Source organism: Talpa occidentalis, unplaced genomic scaffold (genome assembly GCF_014898055.3).
Source record: "Talpa occidentalis isolate TD23 unplaced genomic scaffold, MPIMG_talOcc4v2.1 talOcc4.15, whole genome shotgun sequence".
In the NCBI taxonomy this organism is placed as follows: domain Eukaryota; kingdom Metazoa; phylum Chordata; class Mammalia; order Eulipotyphla; family Talpidae; genus Talpa; species Talpa occidentalis.
Window position 1 is genome coordinate 63116832 of NW_023601543.1, and position 6295 is coordinate 63123126.

A 6295-nucleotide genomic window follows, 5' to 3' on the forward strand; every position below is an offset into this window, starting at 1 on the left:
TCACTTTCCAAATTATTTGTTATTGTTGATCCTGAAATAAACCCATTTTACTTTTTAAATAATTGGCTGCTTATTTGTTTGAGGTCATCAATAGGATAGTGTTAGAATGACAATACCAATGTTACTAACAGTGTATAACTGAACATATGTCATTTAAGATTTGTTTGCAGTTTCTTTTGTCCTTAGAATCTAGCCCACTAGGGATGTACAGTCAAGTACTGTATTGGCTAGTCACTTGAAATAATTATTCTCTGGGGCCTCCCTGGTGGCACATAGAGTTAAACATTAGCACTATGAAGCAATCGGTAGCCACTGCAACACAAGTTCAATCCCCGGCCTGGAAGGTGACCCACATGGCACAGCAGACCTCTCCTTTCTCACCTGCTGCTCCCCTCAGCAGTGTATTTCAGTCAGTCTGCCTGTTCTGTCCCCACTCTGTCTCTGGTGAATCCTCTCACCCCCACACCTCTGGCCTGTACCCCAGCTCTTGTGTGCATAAATAAATTAAAAAATAATAATAATAATTATACTCTGTGTAGTTTGCAACCAACTTGATATATGTTAAGCTCATTTGCCTGAGTTAGTCTTCATAAAAAAAAAAATCTTTTTTTTTTTTTTAATTTATGCATACAAGAACTTGGATACAGGCCAGAGGTATGGGGGGTGGGGTGAGAGGTTTCACCAGAGACAGAGTGGGGAGCAGAACAGGCAGAGTGACTGAAACACACTGCTGAGGGGAGCAGTGGGTGAGACAAGAGAGGTTTGCTGCACCATGTGGGTTAGCTCCCTGGCCTGGGATTGAACTCGTGCTGCGCCACCAGGGAGGCCCCACTCTTCATTTTTCTAAGGCGTGCTTCTTCGTTTTTCTTGATTGCACTCAGTTTTTAAATTATTTAAAAACAATTTTATGTTTCCAATGTGTATTAGTGATCTATTGCTGCATAACAAATTAATTAAATTTAGCAATTTAAAATAACAACCACATATTGTCTCACAGTTTCTGAAGGTTAGAAATTCGGAATGTCTTAGCTGGGTGGTTCTGGCATAAGGTCTGTCATGAAACGCAGCCAGTATGTCATCCAGGGCTGCAGTCATTCATCTCCAGGCTTAACCGGGGCCTGACAACCTGCTTCCAAGATGGCTCACCCACATGGTTGTTGGCTTGGCTCAGATCTTCACCAGGTAGAACTGCTCTATAGGGCAACTGGCTTCCCCCAGAACACGTGATCCAAGAGAAAGAGTAAAATGGAAAACACAGTTGTTTTTTGGAATCTAATCTTAGAAATTATGTATCATCTCCTCTGCCAACTTGTATTGGTAACAAGGACCAATCTTTACACAATGTCAAAGAACACTTCAGGAGGTAAATATCAGCAGGTGGGGATTTTTGAGGACCATCTTTTACACAAAACAACACTATGAAACAAGATAAATTCAGAGAGCTCTAGTGTCCATCTTTGTTCAAGCCACATTCCCTCCCTCCCCTTTTAGGAAACCACTTTCAATAGTTTTTTACTTTATCTTTCCACTGTTTTGTTTTGAAAAAAATCAGAATAATATGTACCTATATTTATATTCCCAAAATATATTCCCTATACTCAGTCTTCCTGTGCCGTGTTTTTTTCAGTAAACATATCCTACGAGTACTCGCTTCGGCAGCACATATACTAAAATTGGAACGATACAGAGAAGATTAGCATGGCCCATGTGCAAGGATGACACGCAAATTCGTGAAGCGTTCCATATTTTTAGGCCAGAAAGAAAAAGAAAAATACCGGATGGTCTCACTCATAGCAGAAATCTAGAAAACTTAAATAAGGGACCAGGAAAAAGAATAACTATAAGAAAGAAAATATCAAAATCAACAAACAACTATGAACCAGAGACACTCTATGGGGGGTGGGGAGCGGGGAAAGGAGGGCTTGGGGTCAAAATAAGGGGGTTGTAATTGTCTGGGAAATATAAAAATAAAATTAAAAAAAAATATCCTACGAGTCACCTATTAATAACACAGGTATTGTCTTTACTCCATTTAAAGTGTCATTAAACTGCAATATATAGTGTATAGTTTAAATAACATTTTAATGACTTCCTCATTTATTCTCCAATTTTTGGACATCCAACATGCTTATAATTTTCATCATTTAGATAATGTTGTAACAATATCTGTATGTATAAAAGTTTTTCTGGAATTAGGATAATTATCTTAGACTCACACAGATTTATTAAGTCAAAGGTGTGATTAATTTTTTATGCTCTGTTTGCATGTTGCTGAATTGGTTCACAAAAAAGCTAGGCTGTACTACAATTCCACCTACTATATGCGCAGACTGCTCATTTTTCCTGTATTTTTATCTGAATGGGGTACTCAAGTTCCTCATCTTTACCGTGGTTGTCACTGGCACTGGAGAGGATCCAGGGGTCTCAGTCCAATCCCACCCTCTAACCACGCAGGTGAATAAACTGGGAGGTGGAGTGGAGCTGCTGTTCATTGTTCAACCCACTGGAAACCAGAAGGATGGACTGAGGGGCCCTGCTCCCAAGCCCAGGAAAGGGCTCTTGAGACCCTCTGGTCAAGATTAAAAAGAGGACTCCGCAGGGAGGGCAGGCAAGGAGTTGGCACTCACTGGTGAGTGAAAGAATAAGGAAAGAGCTCTGGGGAAACATCTCTGGACATGACTCTGAGGTGCTGGCCCTAGGGGCCTCTACAAATTTTAGAAATGGGGTTTCAAAGCAAAGGAGTTAACTTTATCGGCTGAAAAAGCAAGGAGAGTGGGCTAGTCGCCAGCACCTATCAGCTGCAGCTGGAGGGTCATGCATGGCTCATGACCAATTCCAAGGGGAACATGTCATGGAGGCGGTGTGTCCACAGCTGCAGTCTCAACTGGTCTGCTTCAAGGTCTGTGACTTTTTACTTCTAAGTCTGTCTACTCCCATTATTTTTTTTTTAAATAATAAATTTTATTTTTATATTCCCCCATACAATTGCAAACGCCCCATTCTGACCCCAATCCTTCCCCTCCCGCCCCCCACCCCCCAAAAAGTGTCTCTGGTTCATAGTTTTTTGTTGATTTTGATTTTCACTTTCTTATATTCATTTTCCTGGTCCCTTATTTAAGTTTTCTAGATTCCTGCTATGAGTGAGACCATCCGGTATTTTTCTTTTTCTTTTTGGCTTATTTCGCTGAGCATGATCCCTTCCAGTGCCATCCATGTTGCTGCAAATTGCATGTGTTTATCTTTTTTGAATGCTGAGTAATATTCCATGGTATATATGTACCACATCTTCTTGATCCAGTCATCTATTTTTGGGCATTTGGGTTGTTTCCAAAGCTTAGCTATTGTAAACAGTGCTGCTATAAACATAGGGGTGCAGGTGCTCTTTGGAATTGATGTTTCTGTGTCCTACTCCCATTATTTTTTAAAGGCAGCCAACTTGATAAGCTGTAAAAACTGTAAAAAGATAGCTTAAGATTTTATTTATTTATTTTTGCGTAGAAGAACTGGGGTATAGGCCAGAGATGCAGGGGGTATGAGGATTCACCAGAGACAGAGTGGGGAGCAGAACAGGCAGTTCTACTGAAACACACTGCTAAGGGGAGCAGCAGGCGAGACAGGCCTGGATTGAACTCAGGCCGTCATGGTGGTAACACTTAACTTCTAGGCCAGTAGGGAGGCCCTCAAAGATTATTTATTAATCTAGAAGTTAGGTGTGGGGGAAAGGAATGGAAATCCATGCCCTCTCTATGTGAGCCATTCTTCCCCAGATCGTCACATGTTCACCAATCTGGAAGCTCCATTTACTGTAATTTTAACCTTCAGTGTATATGGACTTAGTGTTATTTTGCTGCCCTAGTGTTTAGAATTTATGGTACTTATAACTATGCAAGATAACAATGTGTGCAAAAATCATAAAGTACAATCATGATTATACAACTCATAAAATGCAATAAAAATTATTCCAGCAATTTTAGTACAATGTATTCATATACTTAGAACAAGTAAAATATTCAAGTTCTTTTCTCAGATTGGTAGCACTATGGTTTTCCTTTTACTATAATAATAGTTGTTAACCCTTTTAAACTTAAGACAGTATAAACGAGTTAGAGATATATTATTCATGTACTACATTTTCAGGAAACGGTTTCAAAATAGCATGGCCATGTTTCCTAATAAGCTAGCTAAGGTCACGTGTCATCATTCTTCATTGGATTAATTAGCAAAATGATTTTTCTCCTTCTTTTACCTTTCTGAGCGATACTTTAAAAATATTTTTGGCGGGCCTCCCCGGTGGCGCAGCGGTTGAGCGCTGGGTTGCAAAGCTGCCGGCGACCTCTGCGGCGCCGGTTCGATCCCCGGCTGCTCCCCGGCCACAGGAGGAGGGTCCCACATGGCGCGCAGACCTCTCCTGCCGCCGCTGCTCCCCTCAGCAGTGTACTTCGGTCCTTCTGCCTGCTCTGCTCCCCGCTCTGGCTCTGGTGAATTCTCTCACCCTCCCGCGCTTCTGACTGTACCCAGTGCATGTATAAACAAAACGAACGAACAAATAAATAAATAAAAACATGCCTCTATAAAAAAAAAAAAAAATTTTTGGCACTTATACAGAGTGCAGTTTATAGGACATAAAAATATTCATGCTATAAAGTGCTTTTTGCATAACTCTTCTGCTGCTGCTGTGAATACTAATTGTGTATATATTTAGATATTGGTAACACCAATCCATTTTCCTGAAATGTAACCAAGCTCAACACCAGAACCCTGAGGTGGGGTGGGGTGGAGGCAGTTTGGGGAGTTAACACCAAGACCTCCTCAAATCATCAGTCTCATTGTTATCAATAAAAATTCTAAGGTACTGGGTCAAAATGCCCTGAAGTTCCTTGGGCCCATTGTTAAAAAGGAAACACTGTTAATCAGTATGTTTCTAGTTTTGGTCAGCAAAACAAAGCAGGTCTGCTAGAATTAAACTTATATAGCACTCTAAAAGTGATCTCAATACTTTCCAGAAAACTACAATAGTCCAAGGTACTTCTTTTTTTTTTGGATCACAATACAAAAATTAGCAAAAATCAATGCAAAATACAAATTCAAATTAGATAATTTTCAAGAATTATAAAACTGAAGACAGTTAATGAGAGTTTTAATAGCCAGTGTCAATAGGAACAGACCTCTTCATTTACTGCTTGGGGAAAACATAAATTTGCAGAGACTTTCTAAGGTACATCTTGGTAATCTGCATCAGAATTCTTTGAAAGGGATGTTACCACTGTCTAGCAATTTCAGATTTAGCATTTCATTCTGAAGAAATAATTGATATGGGAATGGAATAATTATAAGGATATTTATTGCAGCAGAATAATAACAGCAAAAAGCTGGAAAAAAACAAAGGCCTAGCAACACGAAGTCTGTTTCTAGTAAGTTATGTCCATATGAATTATTCCAAATTATTTTCTAGAGGTCTATTTGTTGCAGACCTTGTTAGTTACATGTCTATGATCCTTCTCCCTCTTCATCCATGCTAACAGAACCCAGAGATTGTTTAGGGCAGCAATATTCACTGCTCCAGGTTCAAAATCATGCGAATCCTGTTCCCATTTTGCCAACTTCCCCTGCACCTGGGGATGAACATGTGCTCTAGTTCTAGTCAATGACATATATGGGGAAGTCTACTAGGGACTTCTGAGAAAGCTTTTGCTCTCCTGATAAAAGGATAGATACTGTTGATGCCAGCAATCGCCTACAGCAGGTCATCTGTTTAAGTGAGCCTCATTTGTATTTATTAAGCAAGGGTCTTCAAAGTCGAACGTTTCCCCAATACGGTAGATTCTGTAATGTGCTGTTCAGGTACCCTTTTAGGACACCCAGGTGTTGGGAGTGTTACAGGCTCACAGCTCTCACCTGCTAGCTGTATTTGGAAATTGTACTCAGCTAAAGTCAATACCCTTGGGTCTCCCTGGTGGCACAAGGGGTTAAGCTGCAACCTATGAAGCTATCCACAGCCACTGCAGCATGAGTTCGATCCCTGGACAGGGAGCTACCCACATGGCACAGCAGACCTCACCTGTCTTACCCGCTGCTCCCCTCAGCAGTGTGTTTCAGTCAATCTGCCTGTTCTGTTCCTGAATCTGTCTCTGGTGAATCCTCTCACCCCCACACCTCTGGTACAGACCCCAGTTCTTATATGCCTGAATAATAAATCTTAAAAAAAAAGTCAATAGCCTTGCCCGGTGTTACACCCCCGCCTCAGGGGCAGTTCACATCAAATGCCACAGAAGTATGAAGACCGAGGGCCTCCCCG

At 40.9% G+C, this 6295-nt stretch overlaps 1 non-coding gene across 1 annotated transcript; it reads left to right on the plus strand.

Annotated features, from left to right (window-relative positions):
* Positions 1 to 1643: 1643 nt before the first annotated feature.
* Positions 1644 to 1750, plus strand: LOC119246882 (U6 spliceosomal RNA). The gene has a single exon (XR_005125620.1). It is a non-coding gene; the product is annotated as a U6 spliceosomal RNA (small nuclear RNA).
* The last annotated feature ends 4545 nt before the right edge of the window (positions 1751 to 6295 follow it).